The following is a 21,148-nucleotide window of genomic DNA, read 5'->3' as shown; positions in this document are numbered from 1 at the left end:
TTGTCATTTTCCTTCGGATTTTGCCTCTTCCGCCATTTCAAATCCACTTACAATGAAAACCACTTGGCCAAAACCCTAACCGACTTACTACTTAGCCCCTCTTTCCCTTAGCCTCGCCGACACCGACCTTTTCATTGCCGGTTTGCCACCGGCCACCCCAACCGAGCCATGAGCCATCGATCATCACTCCAGCTTTCAACTTAACCTTGATCGTCGAGCTTGACCCGGATCGGTCGAGCTCAAGTCAAGCTTGGTTCAACCAGAGGTCGAGTCACTAGCATACCTTGAGTTGAGCCCAATGCCAACGAACCTTGATCCCGGGTCGAGCCCATCCAAGGCCCGGAAGAGAGCAGGGCGAGAAAAAGAGGGGCAAGGCAAGAATGGTTTAAGGTTTGAAGGGTAGAATGGTCTTGTCGATTTTGGGGTTTTGTTTGGAAATCCAAATGTGAGGAAAATGCATGCATCACGGTGCTATCTGATTAGAAAGCTAATATGGTCAAATCTCAGCCACAAATTGCAAAGATGGAAAAGACAAGATTAAAAGTCAAAGTGAGGCCCTCCTATGATTTGTAGTTGGAACTTCACTATTATGCTGTCATCACTTACTTTCAGATTTTTTTCCGTCTTTCTATGGATCATAATAGAGTTAATATTTGAAGTTCTTACCTACCTGGGGGAATTCGATTCATTCGTAAAAATTAACTACATGAATTTTTGGTTTTTAAACTCTTGCATGTCAATCAGTTGCTATCTTGACCAAATCTACGGTAATCAATTAGCCGCTCGCTTCTTATGAAGTTGCAGATAAGTTTCTCCGACCATGATTGTATACTGGAAACCGGGAATGTGGTGATAGTGTTGCGCGTCGAAATCCTTCGACGGGGCTTTGCTGGTTATGGGTTCTAGGCTCAAAATGACTATGGCCCAAAAAAAAGGGTTACTAACGCGAGAATCTTTTATCGAACTTAATCCGTTCGTTTTCCGAAAAGGAGTTACGGGTCGATTTTGGACAGAGAGTGTTAAATGCAGTAGATTTACACAAAAGGCGTGTTACAAACAGGCTTTCGACAACTTCGACAACCCAATATGCACAATAGTAACAGTAGGTAACAAATTTCGACGCGACCCTAGAATTGAATCGACAGGATCGGGGATGATGTAGGACACAATGCTGGAATTTAATCAACAGCACCGGACGGGGGATTGTAGGACACAATACCGGAATTGAATCGACGGTATTGGACAAGATGGGTGAAGGGTGCAATACCGAAATTCAATCGACGGTATTGAACCTGGTGAGTAGACGTCGGAATCTAATCGACGACACCTAACTCTGGATATGATGCTCGCCGGAATTGAATCGACGACGGGAATCTAAAACTATAGCTAGGCTAAGCTAAAGGCTAGAGGCTAAGAGCTAGTTTGAAAATGCAAGTGTTGTGGATTTGTTGTGTGTCTGTATCTTGCTATTGCGAGGCATTTATAGGCAAGCTCTTTGGTAACTGCTGAACGGTTTCTTCCTTTGGCCCCACGCTTTGCTCTTTTCCATAAGCCACGTGGATGACGGTTTCTCAATCTTCGCGCCTTTTCTTTTTACCTCGTGGGGATTACCGCCAACCGCCTCGATCGTGGCCTCCCTCCGTGCGCTTTTTCTTGCTCTAGAAGGAAGTGGCGCCGGAGTTTACCTCGACACGTGGCACCTTTCTAATTGGTACGTACCTTGCTTCGGTGATCCTTCCCGTAGCTGATTATCGCCTCCTCACGTGCTCGTCACGAGTCTTTATTGGATTATTTTAAGTGTCAACATATGCCCCCTTTAAAAGATGTAAATCGAAGATTTACCTCTTTTAAAATATCTTCCTCTAGTTCGGTAATCTCCAAATGTACAAATGATGATTACGCTTTCCCCTTGATCTCTTTTTCCAAAACGCAACCTTTTCGACTTCGTACCGTGCACTGTCTTTTCTTCATCTCGCTTTTAAGGATCTTAAAAAAGCTCTCAATTGTCGTCTTTCTTCATCAGCGGTTTTCCTTAAACCCTAAACCCCTTTTTATGAGCATTCCAAGCTTTCATGGTAACCGAAACCCCCGAGTTCCTTCCTCACCAGTTCATCGTCCGCTTCGATGGGATCATCAATAGTGATGATGTTGATCACTGTTTCCTCAAGTTGTTGAACACTCAACGAGAGCATGCCGGTCTCATTCTCGGGCCCGGTCTCCATGATCACCACCACATTCCATCATCTCTTCAATCTTGCTTCCCAATGCGGGCCGATGAGCAGCTTCCCATTCAAGCCTATCTACTAAAGGACATTTGGTCCATGCCGGCTCAGCGATTTAGGAGTTTTCCGTCATTTGATGACGGGGCTTATACTTGGTTCCAAAGGCTTCAAGAGGATATTCCAACGGTTGGTCTCTAGGAAACGGCGCGGATCAGGACAGCAATTGAGATCAGCATGTTGTCCCACAATTTGAATAAAGGCTTACCGGGGTCCGTCACAAGCTTCTGGTCCTCCTCTATCAATTGTTTTTTCTTCCCGTGGGGTCCCATGTCTGTAACCCTTCTAGATACCTTTGCCATAGCCGGTCTCTCTCCCTATGGGGCCTCGGTCAAGAATTTGGGAAAAACCAAAGATTGCCCCATTTCTGACGATACTCTTGCTTATGGGAAGTTCATCGATGCCCATTGTAAAACATCTGGGGATGTTTCCTTCGAAGAACGAACAACTTTTCTTCTTTTTTGGCTGTCGAAGTATCTATTCTTTAGCCCAACCCTCAAAGTGTCTAAGGACTATTATGACCTTGCCTTACTTTTGGTAAAAGGGAATCTTGTTGCTCTTGGCCCTCTTGCTCTGGCGTCTCTGTACATGAGTATTTCTTATGCTGCTCGACTAATGTCGAATTCCGAAGAGGATGGTGTCTTTGTCAGTCCGCTCTGGATTCTTCAAGCCTGGGTCGCATTCTATTTCCCTTTCATGTTTGAGAGCGTCCCTTCCGTCAACCCTAACATGGTTCCTTTGAAGCTTGGTATACGACTACTCCAAGCTGCCCCCTCGAAAGTCCCCGGTGATGTTCAACCTTTTCGATTCTTCCTTCGACAGCCTCAGTCTTATGAAGCCGATCGAATAGATTTCTTTCCTTACCGCTCAAGCGAATTCAATTCTTGTTTCAACTCTCGAACCTTAAAACGGTTCAACCAGCGTGACTTTTAGACCTTTGTCCTATTCCCTCGAGACCTTCCAATCCGGCTATGTCTTAAGGGAAGGTTCTATCCTGGTTTTGAACCATATTCTCCTCAATATTGTGCCAGGCGGTTCGGTCTTCGACAGGCAGTGCCTATGTCTATCCCTTATCTCATGGATTTCTCATCGATGGACAAGAAGATCTATAATATCAAGATCGATGGACCGTTCACCTGCTTTGCCGAAGTTACAACCATGATGTATCGGCGATTTTCGGGGGACATCCCATCAGCACTTCGTTCTAGTCCCGGCGTGACTTCGAAGTTTACGACCTGGTGGACATCCTTTGCCTTCAAAAGCCCTTTCGAAGATGCCATCTCATCCATCCTTCGAGTAGCCTGGATACGATCCTTTGGTCATGCCTTAAAGAAAACTGGGAAAAGGGTGCAACCGAGAGCTCTCTCAATCGGTGGTCGCAAACGTCCGACGATTTTTTCTGGTGAGTTTCTTTCTTCCTAATTTTCTTAGTATTACCGGCCCGGGGTGATTTTTGCTTTACTTTCGCTGTTAGGTGACGATTCCGATGACGAAGCTGATGAGGAGACGCTCACTTCTCTTAAACGGCGAAAGATGGGAGCGAAGAAGAGCAAATCTCCGGTGGAGTCTCCAATAGTCCCTCAGCACGTCGAAGCGTCTCCAATCGCTCGTCCTGAAGATCCTTTGGTGGATCTTGATCCAATCGTTGGGGGGTCCAGCAACATTACCGTTGCTGGAGGTTCGTCTGAACCTACGGCTCCTTTGCCTACAAAGCCTCAAAGGGAACCTTCTTCGCCGACCATTGCCATTGTCTCGGCCCCGATGGTCGAAGCTCCTTTAATAGCTGAAGGTCCCTCAACACTTGAAGACCCTTCATCTGCAAATGTTATTTGGGATCTTCCCGCTGCTTCTCTTCTTACGTCGCCCGTCGAAGACGTTCAAACCTATCTTGCTGGATCTTCTCGTTCTTCAGATCACCCGAGTATGCCTCAATCAAACAACTCGCCCGACTCGGAGATTTTCAGCAAACTGGGAATTATGCTGTCTTGCTCCTTAGACCTTGTTCATTCAGGGGTGGCCTCCTTTGTCGACAACCCATCGAATATTCAAAGCATCCAATCTGTGATGGAGTGGTCGGTCAAAGAGGAAGTCAGCGCGAAGCTTCCCGTGGGTCTAGTTCGCCGGCTGAAAGTATTCTTGGAACACTTTCCTACTCCCTTCGTGCATTTTCGACGGTGTCGGGACAAGATGCTTGCTCTGTCGAATTTCCCCGATCGGCTCTTTTCTCCTAGCTCCGAGACCCAAGAAGCGGGGCAACGTGTGACTCAAGGAGAACGGTCCCTTCAATTCGCTATTGACGAGCTCGGCGCTTTAGACGAGAAGGAAGCCGCCCTGGAGCAACAGAGGCTAGCGATAGAGAGAGAACTAAAGGAGACTCGAAGTCAACGATCGACAAGATTTCCCCGTCGATCCTCCATAGAAGATCAACCGAAAACGTTCGCGCCTTCCTTAGAAGAGAAGAAATGAGCCGATTGTGCTCGGGTTGTGCAGGCAGAAATAGATCGACGTCGCACTAGGAATATGTATATGGATAAAAATAAGAAGTTTGAACGTTTACTCTGTGAGTTGCTTGAGGGGATCAAGACGGCCTTGTATCCCGATATTTGTTAATAAAATTTCCCCTTTTTTCCTCCTTATTTTCCGTATTGCATTCCGCCACGATCCATGTAATTGCCCACGTCCGAGTAATCGCCATCACAATCCCGAGTCGGTTACTTTAGAATCCCTTATAAATAATGATTGCCTCCAAATGCCAATCCGCACAAACTTTGCTATAGAGTTTACATGAGTACTCGCGCAGCTCCTTGCTTGTCGCGCTTCGAGGCTTTTTCTCACAATGAGGTCAAAAGGGAACTTTCCTTATCCTTCATGAATCACCAACCCAAGAATGGTCACATAATTTTGGGTCCGCATCTCACAAGTTTGCCACCTCCTTCTTTACTGATTAATTGCTTTCCCCTCTGTTCTAAAGAAATCTTACCCTTTGAGCAATCTATCATTTGTACCTCTGCTTGGTTGTCGAGTAACTATAGATTTTCTTCATATCTAACCTTCGACCATCGGTTTTACAACCGGTACAAACGACTAGAATGAGAGGCAGCTACCATCCGGGCACAAGCCAGGATAGATGTCCTATTGTCCTTGACCCGCCATATGGCGAATTCATGGATCGTCATGCTAAATCTTCGGGACTCATTCTTCTCGGGGAACATACAGCCTTCCTTCCGTGTTGGCTTTGCAAATATGTCTTTTGTCTCCCCACATGTCGAATTTCCTCGGAATTCCTTGATATGGCCTATGAACCGGCATGTGGTGTTGATATTGACCTAGGCCGGATGTTCCTGGCTGCATTATATCTGGGGTTATCGGATGCTCAATCTTCGCTGATGGACAAACATCCCGCCCCCTTTTCCGGTCCTTTATGGATTCCGCATCATTGGCTCCGAATATACTTTCCTTATATGTTTTTTGATCAAGCGCTCACTTCGACAACCGAGTCATCGAAAATTAAAAGGAACAATGTGCCCATGGCGTTCAATCAGACCCTTCACCGTGCTCCCGACGACCTTACCCCTTTGTATGACTTCCTTATTGAACCGTTGTCTCTCACCAGCTTTGATATTTCCAGGCTGCCCGTCGATAATGATGTCTATAGCTCCTCCAGCAGAGATCTCGATTCTCGTCTTTTCCGGATGAGCGGGTTAGTCCCAGCTGACTTAGCCATGAATTTGTCTGGTGGCGGCAAATTCTCATCGGGATTCGAGATTTATAACCCTCATTATTGTGCTCGCCAATTTGGGCTTACTCGGGGGATTCCAATGCCGGTGGTGTATTCCATGAATTTCCCCTTTTCTGGTTGCAAGGAAAAGGTAACCGACATGATGGGCCATATCGAAGTTGTACATGCTGTTCTCGGACGCTTTGTATTTGTCGACTTCTCTGGCCATCCTTGTAGTACCTTATTTTTAGACAAGTGGTGGCTCTCCTATCGCTCCTCTTTGTTCTCAACCGGTCAGATGGACGTTCTTCCGAAAGTCTGTTGAAACTCATTAGGCTTGCTGCATCCTCTAAGAAGACCTGTTTCTTTCCTTATACCGAGCATTATACTTGAGCAACCAATCGATGAAGGTAAACCCCTTGTTGATATAAACAACTCGATAATGAAAGTGGGTACTTCTTTGCATTCTCGCTTGATGTAAGTATTGATCTAACTTCCTCTCCAAATGATTCACCGGCTTCCGACGGCCGCACGGATGACCTACCCAACAAATCATGGGTTGTTCATATGAACATGGCGAGTGCCTCACCTGGCCCATCGAATATTCTTCGCTGTGACTATCCATATCTTCGCGGCAAGTGGTTACGCCCGCATGATTTACTAGGAGGAGGATATGCCGATATATGTAACAAAGCATCTGTTGATGACGAGATCAAAGCTCTCCTCGCTTTCCCGGCTCATTTGCCCTATCCGATCCAATGTCGTGCCCTTGGATTTGCCATTAATGAACTTCTCCTCACATTTGGCTCAACTTTAAGGTCCTTCAGGACACGACAGTGTGAGCTAGCGATCATCGACAAGTTGGAAATGGATTCTCTCCTTGCTGACAACGAGTTGGCTTATCAACGCAGTGTTCTTGATACCTTGGAAAGTGACGGTTGTACCACCCCGCAAGTACTATCCGCATAATTGAAGGCAATCAAACAGCAAGAGGCAATTTGCGAATCACCGCACCTTGATATGATGCAGGCCAATCATCGAAAGGAGGCAATTGTTGACGCCAATTGCAACAGTGAAATGCAACTTTATAGTTTCGTCTTGAGTCTTGAACGGCACGTGTTGTAGTCCGCTGTTGCTAGTCCCCCATTAATGTCACCTGTCCTTATCATCTTATTCTATCATTGAACTGCCGGTCTTAGTGTCAATTCTCCAAAGTTCATCATGACATGATCTTCTCCAGATCATCCTTTTTCCATGCGGCATTTAATGAAAGACGTCGTTTTCGATTCTCCTTCTAAATTCAAATCGTCATGACGGTTCGACGTGGTTAATAGCCAGCGGGAAACCCGCCACTCGCGTCATTATGGTTACTTATGTGCTTCACCAATCGCGATATACCTCCTCGCCTCGATAACCGTCCACTAACTTTACCGCCTCGATCATCGGAAGGTCGTGGGCGGATACTTAGCATCGTGGGATGAACCGTTCCTTGGCTTTTATTTATAAATAGGACCTCTTGCCTGGAATGGGTACTCATCCAAACCCTTCTGCCTTTCATTCTTAGAGAAAACTTCTCAAAACCTTAATGGAGCGTGCGTCTTCTTCTTCGGCTTCATCTCCCCCTACATACTTCAGCCATGAGTTCTCGGCTATCCGGAGGGAGATTATCTCCCTTCCGAGTTACACCTATACCATGCTGGTGGTGAAACCACGGGCTCTTGATAAGCTACACGCCCTGCTCAACCGCTCCGTGCCCCAAAATCTTCCCTCCGACCACCCGTTCCAGTCGGACTACGAAGAGTTCATCACACTCTTCGACTATGGGCTGGAAAAGTTTTGCCGGAATACGGCGACCATGTCTCAGCACGATCTCACCGAATATGAAGTTTGGTGTAAGATCGAAGAGATCGAGAACGGAGAGGTGGTGCATAAGGAACTCTGCAACATCCAAGAAGCCCTCCATGCCTCTCACGCTAGCATTCTCCAACTTCGGAACATTGTTTCCGACCGCCCGACCGCCAGCCCACCGACACCTGCGAAGGCCTTTGACGGAATCCGAGCAGCAGGAACATGAACCGGCTGAAGCCTACGAAACCCGTTCCTTGGCTTCCATTGGGGTCCCTTTGGAGGGTCTGAAGGCCGTGTTGGACTCTACCAATGGTCTTCTCGCAGGGTCGAAGGAGCACCTTCAGGGGCTGGAGCACGAGAAGGACAAGCCGGAGGCGGCATTGGAGGAGTTAGTCGAAGCTCACCACCGCGCGAGGGAAGAGAACGCCAAGTTAGAGTGCCACCTGCAGGGCTTCGTGGTTCGTTTCAGGGAGCACTTCCAGTAAGGGTCTGCTGGGGCGAGCGAGCAAGAGGAAGAGAGAGAGAGAGAGAAAGAAGGAAAGAGAAAGAGAGAGAAAGAGAGGAAGAATGTAAAAAGGTTTTTTGAATGAATGGAATTGAACTTTCTTACTCCTCGCTTTCTTCTCTCATTTCCTACATCGATGGATAGAACTTTTTCAAATACTTCCCGTTAATCGAACGTTGTAGTTCCCTTCCATCGATCTCCATTACTCGGTACGCATTCCCCGGGAGGGCGTCCGTTATCAAATATGGTCCTTCCCACTTTGACGACCACTTGCCAAACTTCTCGCTATCGAGGTTCATAGGCAAAATAGTTTTCCACACCAAGTCTCCCACGTCGAAATGCTTAGCTTTCACGTGTTTGTTGTAAGCCTTGGCAACCCTTCGCTTCCGAACCATTAATTTTTCCAAGGTTGTGGCTCGGTTCTCTCCTAATTCATCAATGTTGGCGTACATCATTTCATCGTATCGCTCTTTAGCCATACCATCTTGGAGTTTTACTCTTAATGATTGCACCGTAATCTCCAGGGGTAACACTGCCTCTTGTCCATATGTCGGCATATAAGGAGTGACTCCGGTGCTCGATCTTTTGGAGGTTTGATAAGCCCATAACACCGTCGACAACAGTGAGTCACATTCCCTTGGGTTGTCCTCCAAATGCTTTTTAATCAATCCGATGATTATTTTATTGGAAGCCTCTGCTTGGCCATTAGCATGGGCATAGTAGGGCGTCGAATGAATCATCTTAATACCCCTCGACTTAGTAAAATCCAGTATTTCTTGGCCCGTGAAGACTGTCCCTTGGTCGGCAGTGATAGTCTCTGGAATCCCAAATCGATGAATAATACGCTCTTCGATGAACTCCTTAACTGTTTTTTGTGTCACGCTTTTGTACGACACCGCTTCGACCCATTTTGTGAAGTAATCTGTGGCCACTAAAATGAAACCGTGATTCTTCGACGAGGGAGGGTAAATTTTCCCTATTATGTCCATTGCCCAACCCCGAAAAGGCCACGGTTTAATAATTGGGTTCATCGGTGCGGCAGGTACTTGCTGGATTGGTCCATGCCTTTGACATGATTGACACCATTTCGCGTAGTCAATGCAGTCTTGGGTGATTGTTGGCCAAAAATATCCATGTCGCCTTAACAACCACTTCGTTTTCAATCCAGCTCGATGCGCACTACGTATCCCTTCATAGACTTCCGTCATGACCCAAGATCGCTTCCTCATGCCCCAAGCACTTGAGAAGCAATCCGTCGATCGTCTTTCGATACAACTCGTTGTCGATCAATAGATATTTTAGGGCTTTTCTTTTAAAGTCCTTACTTGCGCAACCCGGGTTTTTCAAGTAGTTTACCAAAGGGATTCTCCAATCTTGTTGGCCGCCGGTTTCTCCCGAGCTTTCAGATTGCTCAATCATCATTACCCGAGTATCTATCGATGGTAAGGTCCTTACCCGAGTAATGATGTGGTCCGCTAGTTCCTTCGATATGTGATATCCCGACGCCATTTGAGCCAATTCATTAGCTTCTGAATTTTCACTCCTCTTGACATAGATTAGCTCGTATTCGACGAATTTCGACAACAATTATTTTGCCAGGCGATGATGTCTAATAATGTTTTCATTCAAACATTGATACTCATCGTTCAGCTGTTTGATCACCGGCTGAGAATCGCCCTTCACTTTAATTGACCTGATCCCCATGTCAATTAAAACATTCGGTCCCACGATCGTGGCTTCATATTCGGCTTGGTTATTTTAGCATTCAAAGTCAAGCCCGAATATGAGTTTTGTTTTCCGTCGAAAAGGTGATATAACCATGATTCCCGCACTTGCTGAACCGGATGCCACCGATCCATCGAAATATCCAAGGTGCAATACCAAGATAATTTTCATCATCCTCGACTTTTAAACCTAATGGGTATTCGATAATAAAATCGGATATTGCCCGCCTTTTTACTGCTTTGAGCGGCACATAAATTAGATCGATTTCTATCAGAGTAAACGCCCATTTTGCAATCCGGCCCCTAATGATTGGCCTGGACAACATATACTTAATCACGTCTGTTTTGCAAATTACATGTACCGTAGTCGGCAAGATATAATGCCGTAATTTTGTACAGGCATAGTACAATGATAAACATAGTTTTTCGATGGACGTATATCTCGTCTCGGCGTCGTTGAGCATCCTACTCATGTAGTACACGGCCTGCTCTTTCCCATCATCGTTTTCTTGAGCCATCATACTCCCTATCGTTGTATCGGCGGGCGATAAGTACGGCTTCGGTGGCCGTCCAGCCTTTGGTGGCTTAATGAGATACTCTTTTAACCCGTCGAAAGCCACTTGATGTCTCTCTTCCCACACAAACTCTTGCTCATTCTTTAATTTGAGCAACGGGGAGAAAACTTCGATTTTTCCCGAGAGGTTAGCTATACAACGTCGCAAGAAATTTAATTTCCCGATTAACATTTGCAGCTGTTTTTTATTATCGGGAGATGGAAATTCTAGAATAGCCTTATCTTTATTCATGTCTACTTCTATACCTCTTTGATGAACCAAAAAACTAAGGAAATTGCCAGCTTTTATCCCGAAAGCACATTTCAAAGGATTCATCTTTAACTTAAATTTGCGCATTCTCTCAAAAGCTTGCTCTAGGTGATTCGGATGACTTACCTGGTCTGTCTTAACGATGACGTCATCGATATAAACCTCCATGTATTCCCCAATCATATCGTGGAAAATGTAATTCATTGCCCTTTGATACGTAGCACCGGCATTCTTCAATCCGAAAGGCATGACGACCCATTCGAATGTACCAATGGCCTCGGGGCATCCGAATGCTGTCTTGTGAACATCCTCTGCCGCTATAAATATCTGATTGTACCCGGAATGTCCGTCCATGAGGGACATCATTTCATTGTTGGAGGTCGAATCGATTAACATATCGGCCATGGGCATCCGGTACTCATCTTTCGGGGTGGCCGCATTGAGGTCGCGGAAATCAACACACACTCGGAGTTTGCCATTCTTATTCTTGACAGGCACAATATTCGACAACCATTCGACATACCTTGCTGATCTTATGAATCCGACCGAAAGGAGACGCTCAATTTCCTCCTTAATTTTAAGGATTACTTCGGGAGCGAACATTCTAGCGGCCTGTTGGTGTGGTCGAAATCCCTTCTTAATTGGCAATTGATGCTCCACTATATTTCTCGAAAGGCCAGGCATCTCGTGGTAATTCCAGGCAAAACAATCCTTATATTTCTTTAATAAATTTACCATTTGAACCTTGCATCGCCGATCGAGTAGTTGGCTCACATAAGTAGGTTGAGGGCAAGCCTCATCTCCGAGATTGACTTCTTCCAGTGGGTCTTGAGCTTGAATTACTTTTTCTTCCTCCTTAATTGGGAATTCTTCGAAATCTAGAATGTCATCTGCAAGCTGTCTAGCTTGATCATTTTGCTCGGCCCTATAGGCCGCATACCTCTTAGCGAGGTTTTGTGCAAATGATTGAGCTTCCATCGGAAAAAGGGTCGATTGGTTCCACCGGTTCCTTTCTCGGGATCCACTCGGTGCTCCCTTTGTCGAAATGGCAGAATGCAATATCTCTTGAGTCCGCTTCGAGCGGCTTAGATACGTGAAGGCAATCATCCGGCATCACCTTGTCCCTACCGGATATACGGGTCCAGGTCACACAAGTCCGAGGATTTGCTTTTACATATTCTACTTTGTCCCCATTCCGGAATGTCGGCATACGGTGAAATGTTGATGGTACACATTGGTTTCCATGTATCCAATCCCGTCCCAACAACAAGTTATAAGACCCGTCGGCGTCGACGACGCAGAAGGACGTCCTCGATGTTTTAGATCCAACGGTCGGGTCAGCGACATATACTCCCTTTACTTGAGTAATTTCACCGGTGAAATCAGACAGCTGTATATTCGATGGGATTATTTCGTCATCATTCCTTCCTATTTTCTTGAAGAAGCGGTATGGAATGAGATTTAGCGTTGACCCCATCTACGAGTACTTTCATTACTGGCCGCCCGTTGATCTTGGCATTTATATTGAGCGACCTCAAATGATTTGAGAGATCTTCCATGGGTTTTCCGAATTCCATGGTTTCTTCATCGCTGAAGCAAAAACGAGCCCCTTCCTTTTCTTGCGTCGTTTCCTTGTCGCCGTCGTAAGTCGAGGTCGACTCAAATCGAAACTCGCGTGGTAATTTAACTCGTACCATACAAGAGCTTAGAGGGGATACTGACCTGCTAACAGGGGTTTTAAACCGGGACTTAGACGTAGATATTTTCTCTGGCTTTGTACCTTTGTCCTCTTTTTCTTGAGCCGGGTGTGTCTCTTCAAGTCGTCGCTGCCAAATCAGATTTCTTGTCCTACGCAGTTTGGTGTGGTTAAGCGCTGTTGGCACCGACCCATGACTTGCCGAAATCTCCTATTGCCGTAGTATGCGGACCATATTCTTTCTTTGCACCTTTCTCTTCTAAGTTCGGGTCAAAATTTTCTCCTTTTCTTGGTCCTCCGTCACCTTATACCACGATCCCTCTACAGGGTCGCCCGGTATCTTAAGAGTGCGTCGATGACGTGGCTCATGGGGGCCTCGTCGAAAATTTCTGTCGAACTCCTTTCCCCATCCATAATAGACTCTTTCTTGAGGATGTGGGGGTGGTGGACCACAGCTCACGTAATAATCAAACTTGCCACTTGGCTCACCTAAAGTACCAATTGTAGGATCCCCTTCATCGTATTTCTACTTAAATGACTTGTAAATTCTCCGATGGTTGGGATTTCTCCGAGGTCCGGCACTTTCGATGTGAAAAGGCGCCTTGTCCCTCCGACTAATTCGACCGCTCTTTTGGTACCCTTCCTCGGGTGTACTCATGTTTCCCAATTTTCACCTGCAATGAGCGCATAAATTTGTTGACGTATGCCCTTTATTCAATCGCTTTAAAGACACAATTCCAGTCATTACTTGAAAAGGATCAATGTCTACATCCAGTGGGGACTTCCCTTTGTCCTCGCCGAATTTGATATTTCCTTGTCGAATTGCTTCTTGAATGTTCTTTTTAAGGACTAAACAATCTGATGTGTTATGGCTCCATGAATGGTGCCATTTGCGATACTTCTTCCCTGCTAATTCTTCTTTGGACGGTATCTTCTGTCCTTCAGTTAGCTTGATTTGTCCGTCACCAAGCAATATGTCGAAAATTTCTTCCGTCCGATTCGCATCGAATGAATAGTACACTGCCTCTTTTGCTTTAGCCATTATGGCTGACTTTTCTTTCATCCTTGCTGGCTTTAGTGCTTGGCAAGTGTATGGCTTATCGATGGTTAATTGGGCGATGGCCACTTCGACAGGATCCGTTAATTCTTCGTCGAAATCAGGTGGCTCGACAAAACTTACATCTCCTCTTCGGGTATGCCTTTTGTCTTTTTCCTTGAGCGGACTCTCGTGCTTTGTTGCCATCGTGGATAATTCGAACAGATCCGCACATGGATGCCCCACCATCCTATCTCGTATTTCGAATTTCAATCCGTTGAAAGCAAACTCGGCGAACGTCTTTTACGGTAAAGGAACTAAGCATTTGTTCCTAGCCCGTTTAAACCTTGCAATAAAGCGGTCGACCGTCTCGTTTGTCATTTGCTTCATTGTTGACAAATCCGCTCTTGACAAGTTCGACACCGCCCTTTGAAACCGGCCATGAAACAAACGTTCCATCTGCTCCCATATCAACACCGAATTGGGTGGTAGTGCGGTATACCATGTAAAGGCTGTTTTCGACAAAGATAATGGAAAGAGCCTTAATTTCCAGTGATCCGCATGTGTAGCATCTCCACATAGTGCTAAAAAACGGTTGATATGTTCATATGTGGGCTGATCATCCTCGCCAGTAAACAGTGTGAATTCGGGTATTTTAAATCCTCTTGGATACGGGATCGTATCCATCCAATCTGGGTACGGTTTTCGGTAAACATTAGCCCGGTATCCTACCATTTGGTCAATGTATACGAGTGTCCGGTCGAACACCGGCTGATGGTACTACGGTTGATATGGCATTTGATATCCAGGTTATGGTGCATGATACATAAGTTGCACCACAAATTGAAACATAGGCTCGGGACCTGGTGGTTGTAGAGCCCGATTCATCTCGTGATATCCAGGTCGTATAGCCCGATGTCCAAACCGCCTTGGCCCTCTGACTTGGGGAAATTGGTCATGCCCCCTAGCATGCCATTGCCCCCTAAAGGGGCTTGCGCCCTGATTTTCGATGATCATGGGTGCAGGTTGTTCATTGACAGGGACGGGGTTATGCTGGGCAACAACCTCCCGACAAGCAATATTCTCGTCTTGTCGACCGGGGTGTCCCAGAAACATAACAGTATCCGCAGGTATATCTTGTCAAATAGGATGTCTAGGGAACATACCCGTGTGCGCATTTACCGGAGGTCTAGGTTCGTTGGCCGGTAACGCTTCCCCTCATTGTAGAATCCGCGCATGCGCTAAAGGCCGAGTATTCTGTCCCTCAGGGCCTACATTTGGTGGTGTCATTGCTGGTAACCCGCCACTTGTTGCCGGTATGGAACCATTCCCTTCTTGAACATGAGGTGGGTTAATTGTAATCCCATGCTGTCCCGAGGCACATTCGTGATACTTGTTGATGATTAATGGCCCGACAACCTCGGTCATTTGTTGGACCATGTAATTAGCAAACTCGTTCTGGACTTCTTCGATGGTACGCCTTATCGATGTTAACATGACAGACGTCATTTCCGGATTTCTCCTCGGTCCCTCGACGTTCTATCGAGAGACCTCGACGTCCTCTTGATGAGCCGTGGATGACTCCATTCGTTGTATCTCTTCACGGGGCTCGTCTCCACCACCGTCTAAGTTGTTACGTCCTCGTGTGCGTGGCATAGCACTTTTCTCGAACCGACACCAAATGTCCCACCGTGCGTGCCAAAAAAGATTGTTGCGCGTCGAAATCCTTCGACGTGGCTTTCTTGGTTATTGGTTCTAGGCCCAAAATGACTATGGCAAAAAAAAAAAAAGGGTTACTAACGCGAGAATCTTTTATCGAACTTAATCCGTTCATTTTCCGAAAAGGAGTTATGGGTCAGATTTGGACAGAGAGTGTCAAATGCAATAGATTTACACAAAAGGCGTGTTACAAACAAGCTTTCGACAACTTCGACGGCCCAATATGCACAATAGTAGTAGGTAACAAATTTCGACGCAACCCTGGAATTGAATCGACAGGACCGGGGATGATATAGGACACAATGCTGGAATTTAATCAACAGCACCGAACGGGGGATTGTAGGACACAATACCGGAATTGAATCGACGCCATCGGACAAGATGGGTGAAAGGTGCAATACCGGAATTCAATCGACGATGCTCAACCCGGTGAGTAGACGTCGGAATCTAATTGACGACACCTAACTCTGGATATAATGCTCGCCGGAATTGAATCGACGACGGGAATCTAAAACTATAGCTAGGCTAGGCTAAAGGCTAGAGGCTAAGAGCTAGTTTGAAAATGCAAGTGTTGTGGATTTGTTGTGTGTCCGTATCTTGTTATTGCGAGGTATTTATAGGCAAGCTCTTTGGTAACTGTTGAATGGTTTCTTCCTTTGGCCCCACGCTTTGCTCTTTTCCATAAGCCACGTGGATGACGGTTTCCCGGTCTTCGCGCCTTTTCTTTTTACCTCGTGGGGATTACCGCCAACCGCCTCGATCGTGGCCTCCCTCCGTGCGCTTTTTCTTGCTCTAGAAGGAAGTGGCGCCCGAGTTTACCTCGACACGTGGTACCTTTCTGATTGGTACGTACATTGCTTCGGTGTTCCTTCCCGTGGCTGATTATCGCCTCCTCACGTGCTCGTCACGAGTCTTTCTTGGATTATTTTAAGTGTCAACGGATAGACAACAATGAACCGACGGGGACTGTGCGGGAGACGATCATAGGGAAGATTGGCGTTTCTCCCGCGGCAAGGCATAGTTTGGCTTGCGGGGTGGCTCGATTGATGAAGGAGAGAGTATTCATAGCAACGGCAAGGAAGGAAGAGATGGAAAATGACAGCATCTTGCACATTGGGGGTGTTGAAAAAGAAAGAGTGGTTGATTATCCCAATAACTAAATAATCTACGAGCAGCTGCTCTGTGTTGTCAATGATGTCCGATCGACCAAAAGATTTTGGAGTTGCTGCGATGTGACAATGTTTTCCAATAAATGATCGACGAGTTGGGACTTTTATACCTAGTGATTTGTACGGAGCTCGAGTTGATATTGTTAAATATCCCGGCACGTGCATCGGAGTCCCAAGCTCAAATTGACAACCCTCGAGCCCGAGCACGTGCAAGAGTCTTGGATCCAATCAAAACCAAGCCCGAGAGCCTCGTGCCCGTGCCCGACACTTCGGCACCCCAGCCCCGGTCTATAGAGGCCCGTTCCGCTGTTCCAGGTCCCCGGCGGCCGGGCTTCGTAGGGACCTAGGCCCAGGCTTGGGTCAACCGAGGTGGGGCCCGGGACTCGGGTACAAGTGCCCGGGCTCAGGTCCATCAAGACCGGGCTGCTGATCCGGCGGCCGAACGTGAGTCCATCGAGGGCCGGCCCGGGACCTTGGCGTCAACGCCCGAGTTTATCCAGGTGGCCCCGGTCCCAGGCGCCGGGGCCCGGGCCTGGCCTCCACGTACCCTCAGGACAAATGCACAGCCTTGCTCACCTCCACCCAGAAATCAAACGTCGCGCAGCAGCACATCCTCGGCATCGACTCTCCTCCACGAAATTAGTTCGGCTCCTTCCTTTTACTCAGCCTCGATTCTGAAGAAGTCGCCAGAAGCTTCCCGCCCACCCAAGTCGCCATAAGCAGCCACTCTCCCACCCAACAGTGGCAAATCTTCAATCGGGAGGGGTTGGATTTTCGTTGCGAGTCTTCTCCATTTCCCCAGTTACAGCGCAAACTTCTGAGCAGGTGATGATGATTCACGTCTCTGCGATGCGATGCATGTGTTGCGCCCACTTCCCGAGCTGCCAAATCTATTTCAATGTCGAATCACGCTCTCCATAGGCTTCGTTTTATTCGGCGGTCTTTCGTCGACTCGAGATTCGTCCTTCTCTTTGTCTCGTTCCCAATGTCCAGTGCGAGTTTACGTAGGCACACTGAAATGTCAAATTGGGTATTTCGTAAACTTCTAGAGGCGAATTGTTTACTATGTTTTTTTTTGTACCCCTCTGGTTGTTTTGACCTTCTTTGGACAAGAGATACTTTTACACTCCAGCAGATTTGGGGTAACTTCAATTACATTGTCATTTTGAGTAGGCAATTGTTCGTACTCACTGAATTGTCCAAGCTCTTGTTTACTTTGTGATACTTATTCAACATATCATTGATTTTCACTTGTTGGAAATGCGGCACCAAATTTTGAGGCAGAGGCTGTCTTTGGTCCAGAGTTCGTCAATGTAGGTTATTCAAATGAAGACTTCCTGGAGTCCTCAAGCATTTTATTGGTTTTTTTACAGTTAGAACTGTGAGATTTAACCGATAGATTCCTGGAGAAAAAAATTATGCAGCCTCTCATGAAAGTTCTTCTTATTTTGCATATGTATTCTGCATTTCAGGTAAAGCTGTCAGAGTAGAAGTACGTGATTCTTTTCTTCTACCCATTGGACTTCACTTTTGTCTGCCCAACAGGCTAGATGCTGAAGCATAGAAGTACTTCTTAATCTCTCCAATATATTTAGCTTATTTTAGTTTGGTTTGTCTGGGCCTTAACATGATGTTTACAATTAATTTTAGTTTTTGTCTTCTTCTTGTAGAGTTAACATGATGTCAATTCTTTGCTTGTGAGGAATGTTCACTTCTTGCTACTTTTGATACAGTCCCCCTTTAAGAACTTTGTTAGATTAGTAGAGACAATTATTGCCATGGAAAAAATCATTCGCGCTAAGGAGCCATTTCTTTTGATTGCACTCAAGCTGTACAGTTCCGACAGTGTTAGGATACTTAAACTGTGAATCTTTTGACCTTTGTCGGGTTACACCTAAAGCTTGTGGTTGTGCTATGTCAATTACCTTTAATTCTCTCAAATTTCAGTGTCTCTTATGATCAAGTTTGCTCTTTTGTCTGAGATATTATTTTTGAAATTATAATTTACAGGTTCTAAGTTTCATAGACAGAAGGATTGCTAGATGTCTGAAACAGAGTGCTTCTAATGTCACGAGAAAAAGGACAAGATCTATAGTGTGTGGGCACTTAAAACAGATTCCCGATCCACAAAAGGCTGAATGTTCATATTGTGGGGCCCATACTGGTTGTGCTAGTGGTGAAGGAACTAGTTAGATGCATCGTCATTTATCTAGATGTAACGAATACCTTCATGCAAATGTCGAGAAGAGGCAAAAAAGAGCCTTGGGTCAAATTGTTGGTGTTGGTAGTTTCTAGTCCATGGAAATTTGACCAAGATGCAAGTCGAAAAGACCTAGCAACCATGCTTCTTATAGGTGAATTACCTTTCAAGCTCGTAGACAATGGGGGATTTTGGCTATTTGTGTATAGAATCGAGCCGAAGTTTTTAATCCCATTGCAAAACACTTTGAGGCATGAGTATTACAAGTTATACTTGGAGGAAAGAAGTAAATTAAAGAAATATTTCTCCGAGACATCTCCAAGAGTCTATCGCACAACCGACACATGGACATCTTGTCAAAATTTGAGTTATATGTGTCTCACTGCTCATTTTATTGATGTCGATTGGAAGTTACACAAGAAAATATTGAATTTTTGTCAAATCCTGGTCATTCTGCCAAGATAACAGGAAAAACGGTTGAGAAATGCTTGATTGAGGGGGAGATTCAAAGCGTTTTTTGTATCACCATGGATAATACGAGCTCAAATGACTTAGGAATTCAATATTTGAAAAAGATACTTAACGCGAGGAATTCTTCAGTATTGAGAGGTGAGTTACTCCATGTGAGGTGTTATGCTCATATATTGAGTTTGATTGTGAGAGAGGGGTTGAAAGACAAAAATGATTTTATTGTGAGAAAATGTTCGGCTGTACGTTATGTGAGGTCTTCTTCTGTGACGCTTAGACTTTTTAAGTCAGCTAGAGAATATTGAGTCCAAGTGTCTTGTGTGTTTGGATGTGGAGACTCGTTGGAACTTGACAGACATGATGCTGGAAGCAGCTTTAAAGTTTCAAACAGCTTCAGCTCATTGGAATTTCAAGATAGCAAATTTGTTGAAGAGCTTTCCAAGGCGAAAAAGTTGCCCACTAGTGATAATTGGGAGTATGCTTGTCATTTTCTTCATTTCTTAAAGTTGTTTTATGATATGACTTTAAAAGTTTTGGGCTCTTTCTTATGTCTCTAGTAATGATATGGCGAAGGATGTGTATGGGATTCATGGAATCATTGACGGGTATTGTGAGAATGAGGATCAAAGTTTACAAGAAATGACTAAGAGAATGAAAATCAAATTTAATGAGTATTTTGGCAATGTGAACAACATCAATCTTACCTTGTTCATTGCTTGCGTAGTTGACCTGCGACATAAGTGGCAATATATGAAATAGATGATTAATGATGTTTATGAAAGCAACTAGGCGGAAACTTTACGAGATAAAATAATAACATCTATGACGTGCGATACCTCTTTGGTGTATGCCCCCAAAAAAACTTGAGGCTAAAGAACACAAAGATGATAAGCACTTTAAAGTCTTCTATGGTTGGTGCTAATTTTATGACTACAAAGTATCTTAGCCAAACTGGACGACACTATTTTGAAGAAAAATATGAATTGGACCAGTATTTGGAGGAAGGATATGAACGTTATAACGCTAACTCTGATCTCTTGAGTTGGTGGAAAGTAAATTCTTTGAGATATCCTATCCTTTCTTTCAATTGCTCAAAGATATTTTGGCCGTGCCCATCTTGACCGTAGCATTAGAGACCGCATTTAGCACAAGAGGTCGTGTGCTTGATGTGTTTCGTAGCTCGTTGACCCCAAGCATGGTGGAGGCTCTTATATGTGCTCAAGATTGGTTATGATCTACGCTGCTTCCACTTTCGATTGAGAAACACTTAGAAGAGCTCGAAATCTTTTGAGTCAGGTGAAAAAATATGGCTGTAGAATATTTACACAATGCTAATGCAAAGTATACGTTAGTTCTCATTTTCATCGTGAATTTAAAATGTAGAGTTGCCAACTACGACCATGGAACCAAACTCAACATTGATTTCTCTTGATGATTGATGAAGTTGGAGATTGGTACTTATTAATCCAATTTTTTGTTCCTATTGTGATTTTTTTTGTCGATATTCTTATTATGAATTTACTTTGTACATATTTTGTGTTAAACCAGTTTGAAACTTCTCTGTGGGAATAGCATGTTCAAAGTTTGGTTGAGTTGTGCATTTGATTCTCCTAAGAGAAGATTGCCACCTCTATTTAAACATCGTGGCATGTGATATTGCATTAAAAAGAGCTTGGCCAAATTTAGTGGCTGGCAATAAATGGCATAAGTTGTTATGTTGAGGTAGATCTGCGAGAATTCCTCCTGGTGCGTACAATGCTTGATTTATTAATATTTTATTCAGCTTTAGGTGCTGTACCTATAGCAATTGATATTTACCAGGTTATTGTTTTTGTGGGACACACATATGATGTTCCATTGACAAAAGAATTGGTAAAGATGGTAAAGTTGTAAAAGTTTTCTTATGAGAAAAATTGTTAATACTTTGAATTTGCATGAACGAAGCATGTTCCCTCAATATGT

The 21,148-nt window shown here is 45.1% G+C and overlaps 1 long non-coding RNA gene across 1 annotated transcript; it reads left to right on the top strand.

Moving 5' to 3' along the window:
- Positions 1–1,085: 1,085 nt before the first annotated feature.
- LOC125316383 lies at positions 1,086–20,419 on the top strand. Its single transcript, XR_007199608.1, has 4 exons — positions 1,086–1,096; positions 13,544–13,551; positions 15,338–15,347; positions 20,284–20,419. It is a non-coding gene; the product is annotated as an uncharacterized LOC125316383 (long non-coding RNA).
- The last annotated feature ends 729 nt before the right edge of the window (positions 20,420–21,148 follow it).

Source organism: Rhodamnia argentea, chromosome 8, assembly GCF_020921035.1.
Source record: "Rhodamnia argentea isolate NSW1041297 chromosome 8, ASM2092103v1, whole genome shotgun sequence".
In the NCBI taxonomy this organism is placed as follows: domain Eukaryota; kingdom Viridiplantae; phylum Streptophyta; class Magnoliopsida; order Myrtales; family Myrtaceae; genus Rhodamnia; species Rhodamnia argentea.
This window is presented reverse-complemented; position numbering and strand designations above follow the sequence as displayed.